The sequence below is a fragment of the Mesoplodon densirostris genome, chromosome 15, assembly GCF_025265405.1.
Source record: "Mesoplodon densirostris isolate mMesDen1 chromosome 15, mMesDen1 primary haplotype, whole genome shotgun sequence".
Taxonomy (NCBI): Eukaryota; Metazoa; Chordata; class Mammalia; order Artiodactyla; family Ziphiidae; genus Mesoplodon; species Mesoplodon densirostris.
In genome coordinates, this window is record NC_082675.1 from 61,270,593 (window position 1) to 61,291,131 (window position 20,539).

Consider the following 20,539-nt stretch of genomic DNA (forward strand, 5'->3'; position numbering starts at 1 on the left):
ATCATGGGACCCTGGCTCTGGTGGGCTGCACAGGCTCTCAGGAGGGGAGGTGTGGATAGTGACCTGGACTTGCACAGAGGCTTCTTGATGGCTGCAGCAGCAGCCTTAGCATTTCATGCCAGTCTCTCTTGTCTGCACTGATAGCTGCAGTTGCGCCTGTCTCTGGAGCTTGTTTAGGTGGTGCTCTGAATCCCCTCTCCTCACACAATCTGAAGTAATGGTCTCTTGCCTCTTAAGCAGTTCCAGACATTTTCCTGGACTCCCTCCCAGCTAGCTGTGGTGCACTAGCCCCCTTCAGGCTGTGTTCACGTAGCCAACCCCAGTCCTCTCCCTGGGATCTGACCTCCGAAGACTGAGTCTCAGCTCCCAGCCCCCATCCACCCTGGCAGGTGAGCAGACAATCTTCTCAGGATGGTGAGTGCTGGTTGGCACCAATCTTCTCTGTGGGAATCTCTGTGCTTTGCCCTCTGTACCCCTGTTGCTGTGCTCTTCTCATAGCTCTGAAGCTTCGCCCCCACACCCACACCCCACCCTTCTCTGCCAGTGAAGGAAATTTCTAGTGTGCGGAAACTTTTCCTCCTTCATTGCTCCCTCCCAGAACTGCTGGTTCTGTCCCTATTCTTTTGTCTCTGTTATTTTTTTATTTTTCCCTACCCAGGTATATCAGGAGTTTCTTACCTTTTGGGAAGTCTGAGGTCTTCTGTCAGTGTTCAGTAGGTGTTCTGTAGGAGATGTTCCACATGTTGATGTATTTCTGATGTATTTGTGGGGAGGAAGATGATCTCCACGTCTTACTCCTCTGCCATCTTGAAGGTCTCCCTCTCAGTATGGTTTTAATTCATAATTCCCTGATGATTAGTGACGTTAAGCACCTTCTCATGTGCCTGTTGGTTATTTTTGTATATTATTTGGAAAAATGTCTATTCAGAGCCTTTGCCTATTTTTAGTGTGATTATTTTCTTTTTTGTTATTGAGTTGTATGACTTCATTTTATATTTTGGATATAACCATTTATCAGTTTTTCAAATACTTTTTCCCATCTGTAGGCTGCCTTTTCAATTTATTGATTATTTATTTTGCTGTGGAAAAGGTCTCTGGCTTAATGTAGTCCCTCTTTATTTTAGAATAGAGCGCTGAGATATAAGCCCATGCATAAAAGTCAGCTAATTTTTGACTAGGTGCCAAAAACACACAATGGGGAAAGGATAGTTTCTTCAATAAATCATGTTGGGAAAATTGTATATCCACTTGCAAAAGAATGAAACTTTGAATAAACCCATATCTTGCACCTCTCACAAAAAGTAAGTTGAAATGCATCAAATATTTATATGTAATACCTGAAACAATAAAACTCTTGGAAGAAAATATAGGCAAAAAATCCTTGACTTTGGTTTTGGCAATGATTTCCTGGATGAGACATCAAAAAACAGGCAACAAAAACTAAAAAACATTACTGTTTTTAGAAGCTGCTATGGGAGTCTTCAATGAAAGTAGGTGCTGAAACTTCTAAGGTATGGCATGAATATGTGCCAGAGTTGTGTTCTATGGTGTGGTATATTGCCGGGAGAACAATTGCAAAAACAGGTTTGAGTTCCACATCTAATCCAGTATGGAGCAGAAGAAAAGAGAACAATTGCTGGAGCAGAGCTATGGGACTTCGGAGGTGGGTTGGAGGGGTAGATTTTTCAGCAGAGCCAGTAACAAGAGCCAGAAATGACAAGAAGATCATAAGCTTCCCACAGACTCATAATAAATTTGGGGGGAAGGCAGAACCTTCTGCAGAATGTGAAATGGGAAGATCAATCCATTATATAAATGCATAAATGCATAAATGCAGGAAGGGTGACCCAGCTGACACCTGGCTGAACTAGATATAACAATAATGCCTTCACTTCGGATTACCTCCAGCATCAACAAATATAATGAAAAATAAAGTGCTTTATAAACAGCAAATTGTTATATAGGTATTAATTACTATTGCTGTTTTCATTGTTCCCTTTATTGTTATTACTCTGCAAACATTAGCTCAGAGTCTTGTATATTATAATCAGAGTCTTGTATATTATACGTGTAACATTGATTGGCTGACTGGATGGCTTCCAAAAAGAAAAGCTGACCTATCTACTTTCTCTAGCCTCCCTCCCACAACTACCAGCCCCTGGAAGAGAAACAAATATTGACAACATAAGCAGTTCCCAAGAGACGAAACTTACTGAAGGGAGAGGCAGTTGTAGACAACACAAGAGGAATTCTGTTGAACTACTTGAAGAGGCTTAGTCTGTTTACAAGAAAAGCATGCATCCTGATTGTAATAAGTGAGCTTGGAGGGCCATACAGGCCCTTTAATCTCAGAAGTGACACTTGAACTCCAATTCACCTGCTCGATTTATTTACATTGCTTTTGCACACTAACAAATCCAACTCTCCATCAGATTAATCAACATTTATCAGCCAGTGGTGAGAGCATCATTTCATAACATATTCAAAATAGAGAGGGAGTGAAATGGAATAGACAGAATAAAACTCCCATTACTCTGTGACTACTTTATTCTCTGTGTATTTTATTCACATAATGAATGATGTACTTCTGGCTTTAACAGCATAGCAACCCTGTTTCTGTTTGTTTAATGTTTCCCCACCACGGGCTGTGCAATTCAATAGCATATGCACAGCAAGATAAAGGAGGAAGATGGTCAAGTCTCGCTTTGGGGTTTAAGATAGCCCAAATAAACCAAAGGTAGATTAACACCAAATTTACCAAAGTCTGGTGTTGTTAGTTCAAATAAATTTTCACAAATTAACAAAATAATTTGCATATGTGGTGTTCAATTGGCCCTTACTGAAAGGGAATAATTCATTCATTCACCCTTTTAAATAACTGAGGACCAAATACGTACTGGAAATTGTTCTGGTGCTAAAGATGTAGCAATTAAAAGAAAAAAGTTCCAGGGAATTCCCTTGTGGTCTAGTGGTTAGGAGTCCACACTTTCACTGTCAAGTGTGTGGGTTCGATCCCTGGTCAGGGAACTAAGATCCCTCAAGCCAATAGGCCAAAAATAAATAAATAAATAAAAATAAAGAACAGAATTCCTGCCCCTTGAATATATATTTGAAAGGGATTTTTTTTTTTTTTTCCTTTTTGCGGTATGTGGGCCTCTCACTGTTGTGGCCTCTCCCGCTGCGGAGCACAGGCTCCGGATGCGCAGGCCCAGCGGCCACGGCTCATGGGCCCAGCCGCTCCGCGGCATATGGGATCCTCCCAGACCGGGGCACGAACCCGTATCCCCTGCATCGGCAGGCGGACTTTCAACCACTGCGCCACCAGGGAGGCCCTGAAAGGGATTTTTAAAAATAGTAAATAAATATGTAATAAAAGTTAAGGCAGTAATAAGTGTTACAATGAAAAAAATTAAGTAGACTATGGGAACAGAAACAAAGTGCTACTTTGGATAGGATAATCAAAAAGTCTCCTCTAAGGTAATATTGGAGCAGAAATCTGAATGAAGTGAAAGAGCCAGGCACTTGGATATGTGAGTGAAGTACATTTCAGTTGGAAGGAAAATCAAGAAGCATTTGAGGAAAAGCTGGAAGGCCAGTGTGGCTGGAGAGGAGTGAACAAGTGGAAGAATGATAAGAAAACTTGTCAGAGATGTAGCACTGGGTTATATCATGTAGACTTTTATGCAATAGTAGGAATTTGAAAGTAATAGAATTAGGTGGAAATTTTAAAATTATGTTATGATTTTGCCCCTCACTATACCTCAGGAAGACAGAAAATCTGATTTGTAGTTATTTTTCAAATGAAGCATTGATACTGTCCAGGTTACCAATAGTTTAATGATGATGATGATGGTATAATAGGGCATTTGCTAATTGATTAGTTGGTCAATACTGACTGAGTCAATAACAAATAACCTTTATAAAATTGGTTTGCTTCATTTCTTTAACTTTTTAGTTAAAGTATAACTTGTAAAGAGAAAAATGCACAATTCATATGTGAATGGCTCAATGAATTTTCACAAAGTAAAAATACCACCAGATCAAAAAATTGAATATTATCAATATCTAGGGCTCCATTCCTGGCCTCTCCCAATCAGAATTCTCATCTCACTAGAGTTAACTACTCTCCTGTCTTCTAATAGCATGTATGAGATTTGCCTATTTTTAGAATTTTATATAAATGTGGGATTCACTTTTTTTGCATGTAGCAATATCTGTTCATTTTCATTGCTGTTGAGGAATCAATTGTAAATATACAAGATTAATGTATCCATTATACTCCTGATAAACATTAGGTATGCTTCTAGTTTGGGGATATTAAGCATTATGCTACCATGAATATTCTTGTACTTGTCTGTTGCTACACACGTGCACACTTTTCTGTTGGATATATACCTAAGCGGGAATTAAAGGGTCATAATATATATGTATTTACAAATTTTGTAGAAAATGTCAATAGTTTTTCAAAATGGATATACCAGTTTACAGTCCTACCAGCTATTTTGATAGGTGTATAATGGTATCTCATTGCAGTTTTAATTTACATTTCTCTGTTGACTAATGAGTTGAAGCACTGCATCATATATTTATTGATTATTCAGCTACTCTCTCTTATAAAGTGCCTGACTCTCTTGCCCATTTTTTTTTCTGGATTGTTAGTACTTTCCTTAATAATAGGAAGAAGTTCTTTATATATTTTTGTGTTGCTTAATAACTTTTCCTGTTCTTGTAATTTTCTGTTTTACTTTCTTAAAGTTGCCTCTTCATGATCAGAAATTCTCAGTTTTAACCTAGTTTACTTTGGAAAAATTTTAATATACAATTATAGTTTATTATAACCTATTTGAGAAGTCTTTATCCATCCCAAGTTCATGAGGATATTCTCATATATTTTAAAATATTTTTTGTTTTATCTTTCACATTTAGATTTACAACACCGAGGTTTATGTTTTTGTCAGCCTATACTAGGTTTCAAGTCTTTTTTTTTAAATTTTTGTTATGGCTATCTAGTTGAACCAACACAATTTACAGGGAAGAATGACTTTCCAACTCTTTTGTAGTGCTGTCTTTGTTCTAGGAGTTTTATGTTGTAAGTCAATTTATGCATGGGCTGTTTCTGTTTCTGTCCACTGTATTAATTATCCATCATTACACCAATTCCAGTATTAAATATTGAAGGTTTATTATAAGTTTTAATATGTGGTAGAGTATTTTTCTTTTTCTTTCTTCAACATTGGCCCATTTGTTTGGCCATATGAGTTTTTTAATAGACTTTAATTAGAGAAGTTTTAGGTTCACAGCAAAATTAAGAGAAAGATAAAGATTTCCCATACACCCCTGCCCCCAGACATGCACAGACTCCCTATCAAAATACTGCACCAGAGTGGTATATTTGTTAAAATCAATGAACCTACATTGACACATTCTTATCCTCTGAAGTTTATAGTTTATATTAGGATTCACTATTAGTATTGTGAGAAGTGTATGATGACATGCATTCACCATTGTAATATTATCTAGAGTAGTTTCACTGCTCTAAAAATCCTCTGTGTTTCACCTACTTATCCCTACTTATCAGTGGTAACCACTGATCCTTTTACTGTCTCTACAGTTTTGCCTTTTCCAGAATGTTATATTTTTGGAATTTTACTGTATGTAGCCTTTTCAATTAGCTTCTTTCACTCAGTAATATGCAATTAAAGTTCATCCATGTCTCCTCATGGCTTGGTGGTTTACTTCTTTTTAGCACTGAATAAAATTTTATTGTCTGGATATACCACAGTTAATTTATCAATTCATCTACTGAAGGACATATTTGTTGCTTCCTAGTTTTGGCAATTATAAATAAAGCTTCAATAAACATTCTTGCACAGGTTTCTGTGTGAACATAAGTTTTCAACTCCTTTGGGTAAATACCAAGGAGCATAATTTCTAAATTGGATGGTAAGAGTGTGATTAATATTTTAAGAAACTGTCAAACTGTCTTCCAAAGGGAATGCACCATTTTGCATTTGCAACAGCAAGGAATGAGAGTTCCCACTGAGCCACACCTTTGCCAAAACTGAGTGTTGTCAGTGTATTGGATTTTGGGATTCTAATAGGCACGTAGTGGTATCTCATTTTAATTTGCAACTCCATAAGGACATATTATGTTGAATATATATATATATATATATATATATATATATATATATATATATATATATATATATATTTTTTTTTTTTTTTTTGCAGTACTCAGGCCTCTCACTGCTGTGGCCTCTCCCGTTGCAGAGCACAGGCTCTGGACGTGCAGGCTCAGCGGCCATGGCTCACAGGCCCAGCCACCCCACGGCATGTGGGATCTTCCTAGACCGGGGTACGAACCCACGTCCCCTGCATCGGCAGGCGGACTCTCAACCACTGCGCCACCAGGGAAGCCCTGTTGAACATATTTTTATACACTTATTTGCCATCTTCTTTGGTGAGGTGTCTGTTCAGGTCTCTTGCCCAGGTCTTAATCAGGTCATTCATGTTATTGTTGAGATTTAAGAGGTCTTTATATACTTTAGATAATTGTCCTTTATCAGATATGTCATTTGCATGTATTTTCTCCCAGTCTGTGGTTTGTCTTCTTATTCTCTTGACAGTGTTTTTCACAGAGCAGAATTTTATAATTTTAAAGATGTTCAGTTTATCAATAAAGACCTTCAGGAATCATGCTTTTGTGGTATATCTAAAGTCATTGCCACATCCAAGTTTATTCTAAGTTTTCTCTTATGTTCTAGGAGTATTATACTTTTGCATTTTATTTTTAGGTCTATAATCTATTTTGAGTTAATTTTTGTGAAGGATGTAATGTCTGTTTCTATGTGTTTAGATTCACTGCTTTGCATGTGGATATTCAGTTGTTCCAGAATTAATTGCTGAAAAGACTATCTTTGCTCCATTGCATTTCCTTTGCTCCTTTTTCAATGATCAGTTGACTATACTTAGGGGGGGTCTGTTTCTGGGCTCTCTGTTCTGTTTCATTGATCTATTTGGGGTTTTTTTGTTCTGTTTTGTTTTACCAATATCACACTGTCTTGATTATTGTAGGTTTATAATAAGTCTTGAAGTTAAATAGTGTCAATCCTCCAACTTCATTCTTTCCTTCGACATTGTTTGGCTACTCTGGATCTTCTGCCTCTTGATGTAAACTCTAGAATCAGCTTGTCAATATTCACAAAATAACTCAATGGCATTTTGATTAAAATTGCATTGAATCTACAGATCATGTTTAGAAAACTAACATCTTGACAATACTGAGTCTTCTTATCCACAAACATGAACTATTTCCCAATTTATTTTGTTCTTCTTGGATTTCTTTCATCAAAGTTTTGTAGTTTTCCTTAAGTAGATCTTGTACATATTTTGTTAAATTTATATCTAATAACTTAAATTTGGGAGGTACACATTGTATTGGGTTTTTCTATTGAAGTACAGTTGATTGAATACAGTGTAGATGGAAGTATAATATATTAACTATTATATAGTTAATATAATATTGTTGATTTACAATATTATATTAGTTTAGCAACATGGTGATTCAATATTTTTATAGATTATACTCAATTTAAAGTTATTATAAAATATTGGCTATATACCTTGTGCTGCACATTCCTTGCATCTCATTGATTTTATACCTAGTAGTTTGTATTTCTTAATCTCCTTCCATATCTTAACCCTCTGCCACCATACTCCCCACTGGTAACCACTAGTTTATTCTCTACATCTGTGAGGCTGTGTCTGTTTTGTTATATTTATTCATTTGTTTTATTTTTTAGGTTCCACATACAAGTGAAAACATACATTATTTGTCTTTATCTCTCTGATTTATTTCACTTAGCATAATACCCTTCAGGTCCATCCATGTTGTTGCAAATAGTAAAATTTCATTCTTTTTTATGGCTAAGTAATATTCCATTGTGTATATATACCACATCTTCTTAATCCACTCATCTGTTGATGGACACTTAGGTTGTTTCTATATCCTGACTATTGGAAATGATGCTCCTATAAACATTGGAGTGCATATATATTTTTGAATTAGTGCTTTCATTTACTTGATATATATTCACAACAATGGAGGTCTGAGGCATATGATAGTTCTATTTTAATATTTTTGAGGAACCTCCATACTCTCTTCCATAGAGGCTACACTAATTTACGCTTCCAACAAATTGTACTGGGGTTCATTATTTCCAGCTCCTTGCCAACATTTATTGGCTTTTTGACAATGACCATTCTGACTGATCTGAAATGATATCTCACTGAGATTTTGATTTTCATTTCACTGATGCCTAGTGATGTTGAGCACATTTTCATATGCATGTTGGCCATCTATGTCTTCTTTGAAAAAATGTCTATTCAGGTCTTCTTCCCATTTTTTTAACATCTTTATTGGAGTATAATTGCTTTAAAATGCTGTGTTAGTTTCTGTTTATAACAAACTGAAATATATATATATCCCCATATCTCCTCCCCCTTGGGTCTCCCACTACTCTCCATGTCCCACCCCTCTAGGTGTTCACAAAGAACCAGGCTGATCTCTCTGTGCTATGCAGCTTCTTCCCACTAGCTATCTATCTTACATATGGTAGTGTACATATGTCCATGCCACTGTCTCACTTCAGCCCAACTTACCCTCCCCCTCCCCATGTCCTCATGTCCATTCTCTACGTCTGTGTCTCTATTCTTATCCTGTCCCTAGGTTCTTCAGAATCTTTTTTTTTTTAGATTCCATATATATGTGTTAGCATATGATATTTGTTTTCCTTTTTCTGATATACTTCACTCTGTATGACAGACTCTAAGTCCATCCACCTCACTAAAAAAACCCTCAGTTTTGTTTCTTTTTATGACTGAATAATATTCCATTGTATACATGTGGCACATATTCTTTATTCATTCATCTGTTGATGGACAATTAGGTTGCTTCCATGTCCTGGCTATTGTAAACAAAGTTGCAATGAACATTGGTGGTACATGACTCTTTTGAATTATGGTTTGCTCAGGGTATATGCCCAGTAGTGGGACTGCTGGGTCATATGGTATTTCTATTTTTAGTTTTTTAAGGAACCTCCATACTGTTCTCCATAGTGACTCTATCAATTTACATTCCCACCAACAGTGCAAGAGGATTCCCTTAGTACCACACCCTCTCCAGCATTTATTGTTTGCAGATTTTTTGATAATGGCCATTCTGACTGGTGTGAGGTGATACCTCATTGTAATTTTTATTTATATTTCTCTAATGATTAGTGATGTTGAGCATCCTTTCATGTGTTTGTTGGCAATCTGTCTATCTTCTTTGGAGAAATGTCTGTTTAGGTCTTCTACCCATTTTTGGAAGGGGTTGTTTATTTTTTTTTTTTGATATTGACCTGCATGAGCTGCCTGTGAATTTTGGAGATTAATCCTTTGTCAGTTGCTTCATTTGCAAACATGTTCTCCCATTCTGAGAGCTGTCTTTTCATCTTGTTTATGGTTTCCTTTGCTGTGCAAAAGCTTTTAAGTTTCATTAGTTCCTATTTGTTTATTTTATTTTTTTTATTTTTTTTTTTTTTTTTTGCGGTATGCGGGCCTCTCACTGCTGTGGCCTCCCCCGTTGCGGAGCACAGGCTCCGGATGCACAGGCTCCGGACGCGCAGGCTCAGCGGCCATGGCTCACGGGCCCAGCCGCTCCGCGGCATATGGGATCCTCCCAGACCGGGGCACGAACCCGCATCCCCCGCATCGGCAGGCGGACTCTCAACCACTTGCGCCACCAGGGAGGCCCTATTTGTTTATTTTTGATCTTACTTCCATTTCTCTAGGAGGTGGGTCAAAAAGGATCTTGCTGTGATTTATGTCATAGAATGTTCTGCCTATGTTTTCCTATAAGAGTTTTAGAGAGTCTGGCCTTACATTAAAGTCTTTAATCAATTTTGACTTTATTTTTGTGTATGGTGTTAGGGAGTGTTATAATTTCATTCTTGAAATGTTCAGAACAACTAGAATGTTCTGCCTAGTTTTCCCAGCACAACTTATTGACGAGGCTGTCTTTTCTCCACTGTATATTCTTGTCTCCTTTATCAAAAGTAAGGTGACCATTTGTGGGTGGGTTTATCTCTGGGCTTTCTATCCTGTTCCATTGATTTATATTTCTGTTTTTGTGCCAGCACCATACTGTCTTGATTACTGTAGCTTTGTAGTATAGTTTGATGTCCAAGAGCCTGATTCCTCCAGCTCTGTTTTACTTTCTCAAGATTGCTTTGGTTATTCAGGGTCTTTTGTGTTTCCATACAAATTGTGAAATGTTTTATTCTAGTTCTGTGAAAAGTGCCATTGGTAGGTTGATAGGAATTGCACTGAATTTATAGATTGCTTTGGGTAGTATAGTCATTTTCAGAAGGTTGATTCCTCCAGTCCAAGAACATGGTAAACCTCTCCATCTGTTTGTATCATCTTTAATTTCTATCAACAGTGTCTTATAGTTTTCTGCATACAGGTCTTTTGTCCCCTTAGGTAGGTTTATTCCTAGATATTTTATTCTTTTTCTTGCAATGGTAAATGGGAATGTTTCCTTAATTTCTCTTTCAGATTTTTCATCATTAGTGTATAGGAATGCAAGAGATTTCTGTAAATTAATTTTGTATCATGCTACTTTAGGAAATTCATCGATTATCTCTAGTAGTTTTCTGGTAGTATCTTTAGGATTATCTATATATATTATCATGTCATCTGCAAACAGTGACAGCTTTACTTCTTCTTTTGTGATTTGGATTCCTTTTATTTCTTTTTCTTCTCTGATTTCTGTGGCTAAAACTTCCAAAACTCTGTTGAATAATAGTGGTGAGAGTGCACAACCTAGTCTTTTTCCTGATCTTAGCGGAAATGGTTTCAGTTTTTCACCATTGAGAAAAATGTTGGCTGTGGATTTGTCATATATGGCCTTTATTATGTTATGGTAAGTTCCCTCTCTGCCTCCTTCCTGGAGGCTTTTTACCATAAGTGCTTCTTAATTTTGTTGAAAGTTTTTTCTGGATCTATTGACATGATCATATGGTTTTTATCCTTCAATTTGTCAATATGGTTTATCACATTGATTGATTTGCATATGTTGAAGAATTCTTGCATTCCTGGGAGAAAACCCACTTTATCATGGTGTATGATCTTTTTTCTGTGCTGTTGGAACCTGTTTGCTAGTCTGTGTTGAGGATTTTTGCATCTAATTTCATCAGTGATATTGACCTGTAGTTTTCTCTTTTTGTGACATCTTTGTATGGTTTGGGTATCAGGGTGATGGTGGCCTCATAGAATGAGTTTGGGAGTGTTCCCCCTTCTGCTATATTTTGGAAGAGTTTGAGAAGGATAGGTGTTAGCTTTTCTCTAAATCTTTGATGGAATTCACCTTTTAAGCCATCTGGTCGTGTGCTTTTGTTTGTTGGAAGATTTTAAATCACAGCTTCAATTTCAGTGCTTGTGATTGGTCTGTTTATATTTTCTATTTCTTTCTGGTTCAGTCTTGGAAGGTTGTGCTTTTCTAAGAATTTGTCCTTTTCTTCCAGGTTGTCCATTTTATTGGCATAGAGTTGCTTGTAGTAATCTCTCATTATCTTTTGTATTTCTGCAGAGTCAGTTGTTACTTCTCCTTTTACATTTCTAATTCTATTGATTTGAGTCTTCTCCCTTTTTTTCTTGATGAGTCTGGCTAATGTTTTATCAATTTTATATAACTTTTCCAATAACCAGCTTTTAGTTTTATTGATATTTGCTATTGTTTCCTTCCTTTTTTCATTTATTTCTGATCTGATAGTTTTTATTTCTTTCCTTCTTCTAACTTTGTGGGGGTTTTTTTGTTCTTCTTTCTCTAATTGCTTCAGGTGTAAGGTTATGTTGTTTATTTGCGATGTTTCTTGTTTCTTGAGGTAGGATTGTATTGCTATAAACTTCCCTTTTAGAACTGCTTTTGCTGTAGCCCATAGATTTTGGTTCATCCTGTTTTCATTGTCATTTGTTTCCAGGTATTTTTTGATTTCTTCTTTAATTTCTTCAGTAATCTCTTGGTTATTTAGTAGCGTATCATTTAGCCTCCATTTTTTTCTTACTTACAGAGTTTTTCCTGTAATTGATATCTAGTCTCATAGCATTGTGGTTGGAACAGATACTTGATACAATTTCAAATTTCTTAAATTTACCAACACTTGTTTTGTGACCCAAGATATGATCTATCCTGGAGAATGTTCCATGAGCACTTGAGAAGAGAGTGTATTCTGTTGTTTTTGGATGGAATGTCATATAAATATCAATTAAATCCATCTTGATTAATGTGGTTTTTAAAGCTTGAGTTTCCTTATTTATTTTCATTTTGGATGATCTGTCCATTGCTGAAAGTGAGGGTTAAATCCCCTACTATTATTTTGTTACTGTCAATTTCCCCTTGTATGGCTGTTAGCATTTGCCTTCTGTGTTGTGGTGCCCCTATGTTGGGTGCATAAATATTTACGATTGTTATATCTTCTTCTTGGATTGATCCCTTTGATCATTATGTAGTGTTCTTCTTTGTTTCTTGTTGTAGTCTTTATTTTGAAGTCTATTTTGTCTGATATGAGAATTGCTATACCAGCTTTCTTTTGATTTCCATTGGCATGGAATATCATTTTCCATCTTCTCACTTTCAGTCTGTATGTTTCCTTGGGTGTGAAGTGTTTCTCTTGTAGACAGCGTATATACAGATCTTGTTTTTATATCCATTCAGCCAGTCTATGTCTTTTGGTGGTGCATTTAATCCATTTACATTTAAGGTAATTATCAATATGTATGCTCTTATTACCATTTTCTTAATTGTTTTGCATTGGTTATTGAAGGTCTTTTCCTTCTCTTGTGTTTCCTGCCTAGAGAAGTTCCTTTAACATTTGTTGTAAAGATGGTTTGGTGGTGCTGAATTCTCTTAGCTTTTGCTCATCTGTAAAGTTTTTTAAATTTCTCCATCAAATTTGAATAAGATCCTTGCTGGGTAGATGAATCTCAGTTGTAGGTTCTTCCTTTTCATCACTTTAAATATGTCCTCCAGTCCCTTCTGGCTTGCAGAGTTTCTGCTGAAAGATCAGCTGTTAACCTTATGACGATTCCCTTGTCTGTTATTTGTTGTTTTTCCCTTGCTGCTTTTAATATTTTTCTTTTTATTTAATTTTTGATAGTTTGATTAATATATGTCTTGGCATGTTTCTCCTTGGATTTATCCTGTATGGGACTCTCTGCTCTTCCTGGACTTGATTCACTGTTTCCTTTCCCATATTAAGGAAGTTTTCATCTATAATCTCTTCAAATATTTTCCCACTCCCTTTCTTTTTCTCTTCTCATTCTGGGACCCCTATAATTGAATGTTGGTGCATTTACTGTTGTCCCAGAGGTCTTTGAGACTGATCTCAATTATTTTCTTTATTTTTTCTTTATTCTGCTCTTCAGTAGTTATTTCCACTATTTTATATTCCAGGTCACTTATGCATTCTTCTGCCTCAGTTATTCTGCTGTTGATTCCTTCTAGAGAATTTTTAAATTCATTTATTGTGTTGTTCATCATTTTTTGTTTGCTCTTTCGGTCTTCTAGGTCTTTATTAAATGTTTCTTGTATTTTCTGTATTCTATTTCCAAGATTTTGGATCATCTTTATTATCATTACTCTGAATTCTTTTTCAGGTAAACTGCCTGTTTCCTCTTCATCCCTTTGGTCTGATGGTTTTTACCTTGCTCCTTCATCTGCTGTTTCTCTGTCTTCTTATTTTGCTTAACTGTTGTATTTGGGGTCTCCTTTCCACAGGCTGCAGGTTCATAGTTCCCGTTGTTTTTGGTCTCTGCCCTCAGTGGCTACGGTTGGTTCATTGGATTCTGTAGGCTTCCTGTTAGAGGGGACTTGTGCTTGTGTTTTGGTGGATGAGGCTAGATCTTGTCTTTCTGGTGTTTAGGTCTACATCTCGTGGTGTGTGTTGGTGTGTCTGTGACCTTATGACTTTAGGCAGCCTCCCTGCTAATGGTTGGGCTTGTGTTCCTGCATTGCTTGTTGTTTGGCAGAGTGTGTCCAGCACTGTAGCTTGCTGGTTATTGAGTGGAGCTGGGTCTTAGCATTGAGATGGAGATCTCTGGGAGAGCTTTTGCCATTTGATATTACTTGGAACTGGGAGGTCTCTGGTGGACCAATATCCTCACCTCAGCTTTCCCACCTCAGAAGCACAGCCTGACACCCGGCCAGAGCACCAAGTCCCTGTCAGCCACGCACGATGTGTTCTTTTAAGAGCACTCTTAAGTAACATCCTGATTGTGTGTGGTACAACTTTACGTTCGAAATGAGAGTTGCAGTGGATGGGATTTTTGCCCTCCCCAGATGGTTGAAGGTTACGATTTTTGTTTTTGGAAACCCCACTACCTCCTTATTTCTATTATTATTTTTGCACGGAAAGTATAAAGAGAGTTGGAGTGGAGGTGATATCAGGAAATCCCTGAATGCCCTCCTCTCTGTCTTCTACCTCTCTCTCTCTGATTAGTTCCTATGCAGCAGCAGATTGAAGCTAGAGATGATTTTTCCTTCTTTCCATGTTTAATTGTGTTATTTTATTTACATTGAATTACATTAGCTCTGTATGTATTTTGGATATCAACCCCTTATCAAACATTATTTTCAAATATCTTTTCCCATTCAGCAAAAAATAAATAAATAAATAAAAAGCATTTTTGCTTTTTTGATAGCTTCCTTCACTGTGCAAAAACTTTTAAATTTGATTAGACCCCATTTCTTTATCTTTGGTTTTGTTTCCCTTGCCTGAGGAGACAAATCCAAAATAATATTGATAAGATTTATGTTAAAGAGTGTTTATTTTAGGATTTTTATGGTTTCTGGTCTTACATTTAGGTCTCTAATCCATTTCAAGTTTATTTTTGTACTTGGTGTAAGAAAATGTTCTTATTTTATTCTTTTACATGTAGCTGTCCAGCTTTTTCAACACCGCTTATTGAAGAGATTTTCCTTGCCCCATTGTATATTTTTGCTTCTTTTGTCATAAATTAATTGACCATATATGCATGGGTTTATATCTGGGCTCTCTATTCTCTTCCACTGATCTATGTGTATGTTTTTATACCAGTACCATACTGTTTTGATTACTGTAGCTTTGTAGTGTAGTCTGAAGTCAGGGATCATGATTCCCTCGGCTTTTTTCTCTTTTCTCAAGATTTCTTTGGTTATTTGGAGTCTTTTGTGGAACTGTATAAATTTTAGGGTTATCTGTTGGGATTCTCTTTAAAAATATCATTGGTATTTTGATAGGGAATCGTATTGTGTTTTTAATCTCAAATTCCACTAGTTTATTGCTAGTATATAGGGGAGTTATTTACTTTCAAGTACCAACTTTGTGTCCCACAATCTACAGTTCTTTGTATTTGTGATTAGAGCTCAATCTTTTAGTGAGCTTACCTATTCCTCAGGACTGTGAACTTCATGAGTGCTTTTCAACTGTGTTTTTTTTTCCCTCTCTCGTAGGTGGGACAGGGTAAAGTTTGGTATTTCCCTTACCCCAGATGATTAAGCTCTGAAAAAAGCCCAATCAGGTAGACCTGGCAAAATAGCTCTTCTAAGGTCAAGCCTTATTAAGAAGAACCAAATACTCTGGTATATATCCAGATGGTTACTTTTTACCTCTCCTTTCTGGAAGCAGGAGGGGATTTTTCTTATTTTCACTGTGGGGACCTGATAGAGCTTGTTGAGGTAAAATTCACAGAAGTGTAGGACCATCTCCATAACTGGGTCCCCTGAAGTTTTTATCTATCAGACTTGTCCACATTAAGCCTGAAACAACTCATCAATTACAGCTCAAATTTTCCTACCCTGGCTCTGGTTCACAGGAATGATTCTGCTCCTGGGTTTCTGCTCTCACAAATTGTGAATCCCTGCATTCAGCTTTTCTCTCCAATTCTGGGAGCATTTTCCCTGTGACCTCACTTCTCTGATGGATCTCAGAAGAGTTATTAATTTTTCAGTTTGTTCAGCTTTTTGTTTGTTGTTAGGACAGAGTGACAACTTCCAAATTCCTTACCTGTTGGAACAGAAACCAGAGGTCTGTTTCTATGGATTTTAGAATCAAGATGTCAAGTTCAAAAAGTTTTAAAAAATGTTAAAATATTGACTGACATTGCATTGAATTTATAGGAAACTGATATTGATATCTTTATAATATTTAGTTTTTGGATCCATGAAAATGTCATTTATTTACATTGTCTTTAATTTTCTCTCAAAAATGTTTTCTAGATTTCTGTATGGAATTTCTAAACTATTTTATTAGATTTATTCCTAATTAGTTGATTTTTTGATGCCAGTATAAAGAAAAAACATATTAATTTTGTCATTGTTTTCTATGTACTTATTGCTAGTACAGAGGAATATAATTTTTTGTACATTAATCTTATATAATACAAATTTACAAACTCAGCTATAATACATTTACCTGTAGCTTCTTTGAGACTTTCTGTAGACACAATTATGGCATTTGTGAATAATGACGATCTATTTCTCTTTTTTTTAAATTTCTTTCTTTTTTTTTTTTTTGCCATACATGGGCCTCTCACTGTTGTGGCCTCTCCCATTGTGGAGCACAGGCTCCAGACGTGCAGGCTTAGCAGCCATGGCTCACGGGCCCAGCCGCTCCACAGCATGTGGGATGTTCCTGGACCGGGGCATGAACCTGTGTCCTCTGCATTGGCAGGCAGACTCTCAACCACTGTGCCACCAGGGAAGCCCAGATGATTTATTTCTTTATGTTCATACCTTATTTTTATTTTTATCCTATCTTAATACATTGACTAGAACCTCAGTGCAACATTGAATAGAAGTGAAAATAATGGACTTCTTTGTTGCCTCTTCAATTTCAGATAAATATTTTTATATATATTCCACCATTAATGTGATGTTATCTGTGGGAATTTTGTAGATATCTTTTATCATATTAACAGTGTTCCTTCCTAATATGATAATATATTTTTTAATCTGAATGATTGTTAATTTTTTTCATATATCTTTGTTGCACCTATTGAGGTGATCATGCGTTTTCCTCCTTTAATCTAGGAAGGTGTAATACATTGATTGATTTTTCTTATATTAACCAATTTTTGAATTCCTAGAATTAAACACAACCTGATTGTGATATATTTTTTATATATAATTGGATTTTATTTCTAATGCTTTATTTCAGATTTTAAAATCTATGTCCATGAAGAGATTGTTCTTTTAATTTTCTTTTGATATACCCTTGAAGCTTCTCTCAGTTTTATTAAAAGAGAGAGAGAGAGAATATTTTTTTCTTATTTTATTTTACTGAAACATTTTAAGTAATATCGATATTATTCATTTCTTATATCTTTGGAATAATTAAATGATTATTTCTTTATGGATGAAGTTTCTTTAAAATATATGTCTGTTTAGGTTTTGGTTTTCCTCTTGTGTAATATTTATTCTTTTGCTTCCACCCTACTCACGGATATTTTTATTTCATCTAAATTTTCATACTTATTGCTATAAAGTTTATGATAATTTCCTATTATCATTTTAAAATATTAGAATCTGTAATAATGGTACCATTTTTGTTAATAGTATTTGTGTTTTCTCCCTTTTTTAATATTAGTCTCCCAAGAAATTCATCACTTTAACCTTTTATATAAACCAAATTTTGACTTTCTTATCTCCAATATATTTTTTATATTAATTTATTCATCAATTTTATTATTTCTCTTTTGTTTAAATGTAATTAGTCTTCATATGAATGCTTAGCTCACTGATTTTCACCCATTTTTCTTTCCTAGTATATGCATTTCAGAGTATAAACTTCTCTCTAGTCACAGCTTTAGTGGTAACCCACAGGATATAATACTTTTTCATTCATTTAAATAAATTTTCCAGTTTTCATCTTTTTAAAATGTAACATATAAGTTATTTTATAGTGTATTGCTTGGTTTCCAAGTTTGGAGGGTTTTATAATTAAAGTTTTAGATTTTTTTTGTTTATTTCTAGATTAAAATCTCTGTCATCAAAGTACATATTCTTTGTGATTTTAAACCTACTTGTATTTGTTGAGATTTGCTTTATGGCCAATATATATCATCATGTATTTAAACATATTCTACATGTATTCTGAAACTGTTGAGTATGGAATTCTGTATATTTCAGACAGACAATTGGGTGATTTCACTGGGATAAGAAATTGTAGCCAGAATTTGCTGGTTTTAGTAAAAAATGTAAAACCAGAAATAAGAGGAAAAGCCTGCAGCCCAAGGAATTTTAAATCATAGATCTGTGAATAAAATGAGGATACTTTGAAGGGTGACACATTTACTGGTGAAATAGAAAAAGAAAGTGCTCACCCACAAAAGAAAACCTGCTTCTCTCAGCTTCTCTTTTATATGGAACAGGAAAAAAGAAAGTTAGGAAAACATTTCTCTCACACGAGTTTTGAGATCAATTTCACAATAAAATTCACTAAATCCATGAGGAACCATTCCACTATACATTAGGGTCAGCATAAATAAGAACATATTAATCAGATCTGCAAAGACTACAGGTATTGAAATTATCATAGTAATAATATAAAATAAGTATGTTTAAAAGTTAAAGAAATATGAGGGAAAAGGTTTTCTTGAATCAGAGACTTTTTAAATTGACAAGATATATTGGCAAAGGACCAAACGGATTTTCTAGAAATTATAAACATGACAATTGAAATCTAAAAATCATTGGAAATTTAAAGCATCAGATTAGGCACAGATGAAGAGGGAATTAATGAACTAAAAGAGATCTGAAGGAATTGCCTTTTAAAGAAAAGGAAAATATACAACAGACATTGAGAGAAGATGAACAGAATGAAGAGGTCCAGCATGTATCCAATTGTATTTCTAGATAAAGAGAGTAATGGGGACGTAATGTTTGGAGAAATATTACCTGAGAAATTTCCATAACTATTTAAAGGCACTTAATATTATTTAGACTCAGAAAATATAATGAACCCCTGGCAAGATAAATGGATATAAATATATGTCATGGTAAAATTGCAGAACATCAAATTAGCAATAGTGTTATAATAATTAAGATAGTGTGGGGTTTTCCTGGTGGCACAGTGGTTGAGAGCCTGCTTGCCGATGCAGGGGACACGGGTTTGTGCTCCAATCCAGGAAGATCCTGCATGCCGCGGAGTGGCTGGGCCCGTGAACCATGGCCACTGAGCCTGCACGTCCGGAGCCTGCGCTCCACAACGGGAGAGGCCACAACAGTGAGAGGCTCGTGTACCACAAAAAAAAAAAAAAAGATAGTGTGGACAGGAGACACAAGATGGCACAGTAGAAGGACATGAGCTAACCTCTTCTTATGGAAACGCCCAAATCACAATTAACTGCTGAACAACCATTGACAAAAAAATGCTGGAAGCTACTAAAAAATATACCTTACCTCCAAAGACAAAGACAAAGTGTCTGGCTATGGGAGAAGGAGCCCTCAGAGAATTTGGCTTTGAATGCCTGTGTGGTTTGATTTCAGGAATTACACAGGACTGGGGGAAACAGAAACTCCACTCTTGTAGGTCACACACAGGGTATTGTGTGCACCAGGACACAGAAAAAAAGTAGTGACCTCATAAGAGATGGGGCCAGACTTAACTGCTAGTATTGGAGGGTCTCCTGCAGAGGTGGGGGGCAACTCTGGCTCTCTGTGGGGACAAGGACACTGGTGGCAGTAGTTCTGGGAAGTACTCCCTGGTGTGAGCCTTCTTGGAAGCCACCATTTCTCACCAAGACCTGGCCCCACCCAACAGCCTATAGGCTCCAGTGCTGAGATACCTCAGGCCAAACAACCAACAGGGTGGAGATGCAGCCCTAACCATCAGCAGACAGGCTACTTAAAGTCTTCCTGAGCACACAGCTGCCTTGTAAACACTTCCCTGACACCACCATGCCCACAAGAAGGACAAGACCCAGCTCCACCCATTAGTTAGCAGGTACAAGTTCTTCCCCCCAAGAAGACTGCACAAAGCTCTTAGCCTCATCCACTGGGGGCAGACAACAGAAGCAAGAAGAACTATAATCCTGCAGTCTGAAAAATGGAAACCACAATAACAGAAAGTTAAACAATATGACAGCAGAGGAATATGTCCCAGATGAAAGAGCAAGATAAAAGCCCAGAAGAAGAACTAAGAGAAGTGGAGATAGAAATGTTCCCCAAAAAGAATTCAGAGTAATGATATCAAAGATGATCATAGATCTCCAAAAAAGAATGGAGGCACAGATGCAGAAGATATAAGAAATGTTTAACAAAACCTAGAAAAGCTAAAGAACAAACAGTGATGAACAACACAATAACTGAAATGATAAATACACTAGAAGGAATCAATAGGAGAATAAGGGCTTCCCTGGTGGCGCAGTGGTTGAGAATCTGCTTGCTAATGCAGGGGACATGGGTTCGAGTTCTGGTCTGGGAAGATCCCACATGCCGCAAAGCAACTAGGCTTGT